The sequence below is a fragment of the Erinaceus europaeus genome, chromosome 5 (assembly GCF_950295315.1).
Source record: "Erinaceus europaeus chromosome 5, mEriEur2.1, whole genome shotgun sequence".
NCBI lineage: Eukaryota > Metazoa > Chordata > Mammalia > Eulipotyphla > Erinaceidae > Erinaceus > Erinaceus europaeus.
In genome coordinates, this window is record NC_080166.1 from 118,083,018 (window position 1) to 118,091,739 (window position 8,722).

The following is an 8,722-nucleotide window of genomic DNA, read 5'->3' on the forward strand; positions in this document are numbered from 1 at the left end:
AAGTGGGGGTCAGGCGGTAGTGCAGTGGGTTAAGCACACATGGCGCGAAGCACAAGGACCACCATAAGGAACCAGGTTGAAGTCCCCGGCTCCCCAACTGCAGGGGTGTCGCTTCACAAGCTGTGAAGCAGATCTACTGGTGTCTATCTTTCTCTCCCCCCTCTGTCTTCCCCTCCTCTCTCCATTTCTCTCTGTCCTATCCAACAATGAATGACATCAACAACAACAATAATAACCACAATAAGGCTACAACAACACGGGCAACAAGAGGGGGAAAAATGGCCTCCAGGAGCAGTGGATTCATGGTGCAGGCACTGAGCCCCAGCAATAACCCTGGAGGCAAAAAAAGAAAGGAAGGAAGGAAGGAAGGAAGGAGGAGGAGGAGAAGGAGAAGGAGAAGGAGAAGAAGAAGAAGAAGAAGAAGAAGAAGAAGAGAAGAAGAAGAAGAAGAAGAAGAAGAAGAAGAAGAAGAAGAAGAAGAAGAAGAAGAAGAAGAAGAAGAAGAAGAAGAAGAAAATATTTAACTAAGTGAAAAAAGAAAGAAATGAGTTGGTAGAGTGGGATTAAATATGGCTCCCTGCATTGAGAGTCCAGGTTATATTAAAAGAGGATGAAGAAAGACTATATCTTCAGGGGTCATTTCTACAGTATGTTATTAGAGAAGTTCCTGTGATCGTGTGGGGCACCCAGAACCACGAGGAGGAGGCGCAGCATTCTCTTCTGAGCGTGAAGCCGGCTCTGCGTGTTGCTTTTGCAACTGCCTCTTGCCATTGATGATCGTTCTTCTCTTCCTTTGGGAGAGAAGAGGGAGCAGGAGGTGGGGGGAAGAGGATGAAGAAAAACCCATTGAGAAGAGCAAAGAGGGGACAACTTTGGAGGGAATAGTAGTGTGGGGAAGAGATGACTAAGGCCCTTATAGTCTCTAGGATTGAAGGAATGGAAATATAAAACATGGAGACAGCATGGTTTCCCAGTGTATAGGAATATGAGCATGAGATATGTAAGGAAAAGAGAAGTTGTGTATGAGATTCTGGAAATGAGGAGCATGTTGGTGGTATGTATATGTTATGAGGACAGGATTTTGGGGCCAGTTGGTAGCGCAGCAAGTTAAGCACACATGGTGCCAAGTGCAAGGATCCTGGCTCCAGCCCCTGGCTCCCCATCTGCAGGGGGGTCGCTTCACAAGCAGTGAATCAGGTTGGCAGGTATCTATCCCTCTCTTCCCCCTCTCTCGATCTCTCTCTGTTCTGTCCAACAACAACAGCAATAATAACAAGGGTAACAAAATGAAAAAATGGCTTCTAGGAGCAGTGGATTTGTATAGTGCAGGCACTGAGTCCCAGTGATAACCCTAGAGGAAAGCAAACAAACAAACAAAAAAAACATGTTTAAAAAAGGGGGGGAGTCAGGAGGTAGCGCAGCGTGTTAAACTCAGGTGGTTCAAAGCTCAAGAACCGGCACAAGGATCCTGGTTCGAGCCCCCGGCTCCCCACCTGCAGGGGAGTCGCTTCACAAGCGGTGAAGCAGGTCTGCAGGTGTCTATCTTTCTCTCTCCGTCTCTGTCTTCCCCTCCTCTCTCCATTTCTCTCTGTCCTAGCCAACAATAATGGCATCAATAACAACAACAATAATAACAACAATTTTAAAAGGGCAACAAAAAGGAATAAGTAAATATTTTTCAGAAGAGGGCAGGATTTCTTATGGTAGAGACAGAGTGAAATGGAGATGGAGAGAAAGAAAGAGACGCCTGCAGCACTGCTCTGCCTCTCATGAAGTTTCACCCCTGCAAGGTGGGACCTGGGGACTTGAACCCAGGTCCTCACACATGGCAATTGTGTACTTTGCCAGGTGCACCACCTGCCAGCCTCCAAGGACAGGAGTTGTGATCATGATGGAAGGACTGTATGTGTGGCTTCCGAAACTTCCACTAGCCGAAGTCCATAGTAAAGGAAAAAAGTAGCAGCACTTGGTCAAGTCTCCTTCAATAATTCAAAGTTTCAAAGACATTGACCAAAAAAAGTAATCCTGCCCTGCCATTGAGTAGACTGCCATGCACTTCTGAAGTCCCAACAACAGGGAAGCAATGCTTCTTTTGTAAAGAATTGTCCCCCCTGACAGCTTAGCTTTTTGAGCTCTGCAGAGTAAAGCAAACTGGGAGACAGTTTCTCAGCTCGTTCCCCTGCCTGTGAGTTTAGTAAGGCTTTCAGTTAACGCTCAATGTCGCACCTAAGTGCATTTCCTGGTTATGTGCGCTGCTAGCATTTCCTGTCTCTAATCACTTGCCACAAGTGCCCTCAGGGTATTGGGAATAGAATTGATGTGTGAAGACACCCAAGTTGCAGACTATGGATGTAGGCAGGTTATTGGAAAGGCTATTAATTATGTATTAGGGGCCAACTGAGTCTGGTTAGCAGCAATTGATAGAAGGCCTGAGGGGGAGGAGTGGGATATGGAATGGGCCTATATTGGCTGTAAGGGCAATTGATTGATAAGAAAAAATTTCTCAGGGTGGGGTTATAGCATAATGGTTATGCAAAGAGACTCTCCTGCCTGAGGCTCTAAAGTCCCAGGTTCAATCTCCCACACTACCATAAAACAGAGCTGAGTAGTGCTCTGGTCAAAAAAGAAAAGAAAAAAATTTCTATCTTCCATCCTCCCCTTTATCCTTCCTTTGGCCATTTGGGGTCACATAAATTTAATATATAGCTCCTAAAGTTAAATCCCCAAATGTTTGGATTTAGTATAGGTTAGTTCCACAATATCAGAGCCAGGAAGGTTAAGGCATTACAGAGGTAGAACAGCAAAAGAAAGAAGGCTATAGTCCTGTCTTCCTTGGAAAGAATTACCAGGTTGTGGGAAAAGTCATGACACATTTTTGCATAGAAAAACATGGAAAAATATGTGCTGAGTTTTCAGAGTCCATTACATCACAACCCACGAGGTGATGCAAGGCATGCAGATCACGAATCCCAAGTTCAAGCCCTAGCACCACATGTGCCTGAGTGGTGCTTTGCTGTTGTCTGTCTGCCTATCTATCTATCTATCTATCTATCTATCTATCTATCTATCTATCTTCTTGATATCTTCTAAGATGAGCCTGGGAAGCATTGTACTAGGTGCTAAGACAAATCCAGTGGTTCCACCTTCAGAAGGTACCTAGAGTAGTCAAATTCATAGAGGCAGGAAACAGGATAATGATTACCATTAATATCTTTACACTTCTGGAGCCCCACACACATATGGTTTCAATGGAAAATTTTGTTCTTTTAATTTCAGCTAGAGAGATACAGAAAGGGAGAGACACCTCTGTACTGCTTTCCTGGATGTCTCTTCTCTTTGCCTCTCTGTCTCCCCTTCCCTCTCAGTTTCTCTCTGTCTCTCTCTAATAGATAAATGACAATACAACAATTTTTGAGCCAGTGAATGTAAAAGAAAAAAAAAAAAGAAAGAAGAAAGACAATACCCTGAAATTTCCCATTACTTGGCAAAAGTTATTTATTAACTTCAGCCTAGAGTCATGTTAAGCAGATGAATATATTTTGAATATTGTCTATTTACTACTTTATTGGCCACTAGTGTTATTGCTGGGACTTGATAACTGCACAACTCTACTGTTTCTGGTGGCCTTTTTCCCTTCCCTCTAGATAGAGGGAGAGAGTCAAGAGACAAGGAGCGACATCACAGCATTGCACCACTTTTCATGAAGCTTCCCTCCCATAGGCACTCCTGCATGGTTCCCCAGGACTCAAACCCTGGTTCTTGCATTCATGGTGACATGTCTGCTCTACCAGGTAAACTACTTCCAGTCCCCTAGGCCTGAACGTTTTTTATAGTTAATCACTACAGCTGCGATTCTGATTCTTTTTTTTTTTTTTTTTGCCAGAGCATTGCTCATCTCTGGTTTACGATGATGTAAGGGATTGAACCTGGGATTTTGGAGCCTGAGGCATGAGAGGCTCTTTGCATAAACACCTGTTGATGTATTTCTTACTGATGTCAATAACCATATCAGTGTCTAAATTAGAAAATAAGAATTATCCTAGGAAGAGTTGGTTTTTGTTTTATTTACAGTAATAGTTTCCAATTTTATTGCATTTTTAGTATTTAAAGTTTACCAACAGTAGGATATATACTACTATTTCCATATTGGATACTAGTTTGTTTATAAACATAAAGTTTGTCTGACCACCTGGTATATTTGGTGAGGTCCAAAGGTTACAAAACAATTCTGTGACTTTTAAAGACTTTGGCAAAATATCTTACCCCTTCAGTATAAAACCAGTATTTTGTAAGGAAATTTAATTAGAAAAAAAAAACATTTATTTTCTAAGTGCAGGTCTGTCCACTGAGCAAAGAAAGAATTTATTTGAAAATAATTCCCAGCTCCCTAGCACTAAGAGTATAAATTTTTCCCTTTAATTAGTATCTTAGAATTTTTTTTAACCAATGCCAAATGCAATGTAAGCTCAAGTTTTTTAGTTCAGTTCTAAACTTAGAACCCGTGATTTTCAAGTGGGTTCTAAATTTGGCCAAATGTCTTCTCCCTGCTATAGTAGCTGGTGTTTTCCCATTCTTAAGGGTTCATACATCTTCCTTCTTAAACAAGCAATACTGTTTTGTCTTTACTTTTTAATATATACACCTCTTTTTCCATTTCCCCTCTGTAGAATCCCAAATGTGATGCAGTCTTCTTCAGACTGTGAAATAAACTCCATATAGTAGCTTTGTCAAAGAAGAAAGGAAGTGGGATTTAGTGTCTTTCTTACAAAGAAAAGGCAAACATTGTGTGACATTGATGTTGAATTACACTAGATAGATAGATAGATAGATAGATATAGATAGAAAGAAAGGAAAGAAAGAAAGAAAGAATCACTGAGTCAGAATTCAATTCAGGTACTTATTTCTTTGTGCAAATTTCTGTATAAATACAAATGAGTCCTGCCCCCCACCTTAAAAAAAAAGTGGGGCAGTGTCTCACTTAGCCACCACTTTGAGGGTCCAGAAGAGTTTCCTTTCTCAAATATTAAACCTCCCTTCTTGCAGCAGAAGATGCCAAGACAAAGTAGCTGGTGCAAAACTTGCTGGGTGCAGAGCTCAGTTCGGAGCTCAGGCACTCGCTTTACTGAGTTGTATTTTTTTAAATTAGATTAGAGAGGTTATAAATAGTTGGAAACTATTGACTAATGACTTCCTCATTCTACAAGGCTTTTTTTGGGGGAGGGGAGGGTGCCACGACTCCTCCAACAGGCACCCACACATCTCTTGCTCACCTGCATTTACCTCTGCCTTTCAGCCACAGGTCCAGATTTGCTAGCATAGTCCTATTTCCTCCTGCTGGAAGCAACTTTGCATTAAGATAAAAATCACTCAAGGGGGAGAAGACCAGTGTGAAGCAAACAGTGAACCGGGGCATTTCCCCCTTCTCCCCAGTGGGACCAACATTTGGAAGCTGATCACTGGGCTGCACCCCCATGCAGCAGCCTGCATCTGCTTGAGCGGCTCCCTCAGCTTCCCATGATTGTGTTGCTCAGGCATTTTGATGCGTCACCCCAGCCCAGAAGCCCAGAACTCAGGCTTGCTCTCACACATGGAGCCCTTCCCAGCACTTCCCTGCAGATCTTGGCAAGTCGGTGTCCTGTTAGCTCAGGTCTCCCATGCTGGCCTTCTCCTCCGCTGCTAGGAAGGAAGCACCCTCAGCCTCTGCTCACAGGGGGAGGTCTCCAACAGCTAGAGTCCTGGCCTGGAAGGGCTTGTCCAACAGGTTCCCCGGCTTTATTTCTCTCTAGCTTCTGCACAGCCACTGGGGAGAAATTGAAAGGTAATTTCCCTCTCCATGTCTGCCTGGGCCCTAAGTATTTGGATGAACAGATTCTGGCAGTGCAGCAGTGGTGGTGGAAGCTTCTGGGAACAGGATAGCCTTCCCACCCTCCAGGCGACTTCTAGTGGCAGCTGCATCTAGTTCCCACCCGCAAGTGTTGGTAGAATTCCACTGACCTCCGCATTCCTCAAGTGGCTGGAATGGATTTGGACATCCAACCTTGAAGGGAATGCAGTGGGGTGAGCCAGCCTCAGCGCAGGCCTGTGCATAGGGGGCTCATTCAAGCCTGGAAGGAATGTTCTGAGTAAGAAACTCAAATGGGCACAGACCAGAAGATCAGCCAGGTTGGTCCCCTGCCTCTGTCATGGCATTGAGGGCTAGTTGATGAGAAAATGCTGTTGCTCCGCCCTGCTGGCCTCAAACCTGCTTTCTTAAACAATGTGCTATTTTTTCTGACCCTGTCTCCAACGTCACTATTCATCTGTCATGGTAATTCTATATTAAATAATCAAACGGAAAGAACATTCATTGGGGGTCTGGAGTCATGGGTTCAGTCTATAGCTGTTCCCTAACATGATATGTAGCCCTAATTTGGTACTTACCTGTCTTCGAGCCCTAGTTCCTTCATCTAAAATAATAGGGAGGGAGTGGAGGTGTCTGGGACTTGACTTGAACTTGGTGACAACTGTGTTCTTAGTTGCTACGGATCTGCTGCTTACTCTACTAATCTTCTGTGTTTAATCATATAGTGAATAGGTGATGCCCTTGAATTAGATAGTATTTTCTTCACAAGTGTCTCGCAACTAGTCTGTCAAACCTTAAGGAATGCTGCTATTTCTAGTCTTGTAAATTTGCCTTATCTGTACTTAATGACTGAATTGACTTCACCATAATCCACCTTTTTTTTTTTTCCAGAGTATTGCTCAGTTTTCGTTTATGGTAGTGTGAGGAATTGAACCTGGGACCTTGGAGCTTCAGGCATGAGAGTCTTTTAGCATAACCATTATACTTTCTCCTTTGCCTTTCCACTCTTTTTCTTCAGCTTTACATTTATATTTAGAAAGTCTCAAAATGTGGGGGGCAGGAGACAGCTCATCCTGTGGAAGACATACTTTGCCATACTTCATGGAGCCCCCACAATACACGGGAGCTCTGTGCACAGAGAAAGTGTTATGAAGAGTAGAGCAGTGTTATGATGTCTCTTGTCTCTGAATCTGTTTCTGTGACTGAGGGACAGGGGGAGGTCCTAGGAGCAGTGGCTTTGTGCAGTTGTGAAGGTCTAGAAAAACTTCTTCAAGGGGGTGGTGATGGGGTGTAAGCAAGAAAGGAAAGTCTAAAAATGTCCAGGACTTTTTTTGTTGCTCAGTTCTAGAGAGACCATAGGCCTGAAGAAAGTTGTACGTACTCACCCTAAGAAAATGGGGCTTTCTCTTTGTTTCCTCATGATCCGTCACAGTCTGGTGGATCTGACATAACAATAGCACAGTGAATTTGGGGAGCCTTTGAGGAGTGGACACCCACTGTGCCTCCCAAGATGCCTTTCCTGTGGTCTAAGTGGGAGCTTCATCCTTGAAGCACATTTGCAGTCTTCCCTCACCCCAACTCGTGATGAATGCTCTCTCCCACTTGTTGCACATTTACCAGTTCTGAGAAGCCTTCCAGCTCTCGCTCTGTAAGAAATCTTGTCGACAGAATCCAAGCCTGTGCTGCTTTGTGTTTTTCCACATCCATGTCATTTATTTGGGCTGTTGAAGAAACAAAAACAGAGAGAGAAGTATAGTAGCACTGGGGGAAAGTCTGGTGTTGTGGTAGCTCTCCTTTTTTTTTCTTTTTTCTCTGTCTACATTTCTATCTGTGAAAGACAGCTCAGAGCAATGAAGCATGGGTAAGAAAGAAAGAAAAGGGGAGAAAAGAAAAGAAAAGAAAAGAAAGGAGGCCAAGTGGTTGCGCACCTCGTTGAACGCACGTGTTAGAATGCACAAAGACCCAGGTTCGAGCCCCTGGTCCCCACCTGCAGGGGGAAAGTTTCATGAGTGGTGAAGCAGGGCTTCAGGTGTCTGTCTTTCTCTCTCCCTCTCAATCATCCCCTTCCTTCTCGATTTCTGGCTGTCTCTATCCAATAAATAAATACAATAGAAAAAATTAAAAAAAGGAAAATGGATGGATTCTGATATTGGGGTAGCTTGTAATGAATGTTCCTACTCATGACCACAGAATGTGAGCTCAGATCTACAGGATGCAGAGGTCACATAGGCTGCCAAGCTGAATATGGGCCCCAGAGCGGATCAAATCGATGGGATTTACAGTCAACAGTATTTATACACCTTTCCCATATTTGAGAGCTACTGTCTTCCCTGATCCAGCTTTCTGGTCCTTTTTCCAGTCATGACATCATCTCCCAAGACAATAACTTGGATCCACCTGCATATCAGATTTCAGGCTCAGGGGGAAAAAAAAAACTAGTATAGCCACAGGCCCTTTGGAATATAACTAATATATGCCTACTAGCTATCTACAAAATGAAGACCTTCCCCAACTCTTTATCTGCACTACTCCAGCCTTTAGGTTCATGATTGGTCAACAACTTGTGTGGCTTTATATGTTAACTCTCTTTTCAGCCACCAGGTTCCAGATGCTAGCATGATGCCAACCAGACTTCCCTGGACAGACAACCCCACCAATGTGTCCTGGAGCGCCACCCCACTAGGGAAAGAGAGAGACAGGCTGGGAGTATGGATCGACCTGTCAATGCCCATGTTCAGCAGAGAAGCAGTTACTGAAGCCACACCTTCCACCTTCTGCATCTCACAATGACCCATACTCCCAGAGGGTTAAAGAATAGGAAAGCTGTCAGGGGAGGGGATGGGATATGGAGTTCTGGTGGTGGGAGTTGTGTGGAGTTAT

General features: G+C 43.9%; 1 non-coding gene across 1 annotated transcript; it reads left to right on the forward strand.

Annotated features, from left to right (window-relative positions):
* The first annotated feature begins 617 nt into the window (after positions 1 to 617).
* LOC132538777 (small nucleolar RNA U3) lies at positions 618 to 824 on the forward strand. Its single transcript, XR_009550106.1, has one exon. It is a non-coding gene; the product is annotated as a small nucleolar RNA U3 (small nucleolar RNA).
* Positions 825 to 8,722: the final 7,898 nt, after the last annotated feature.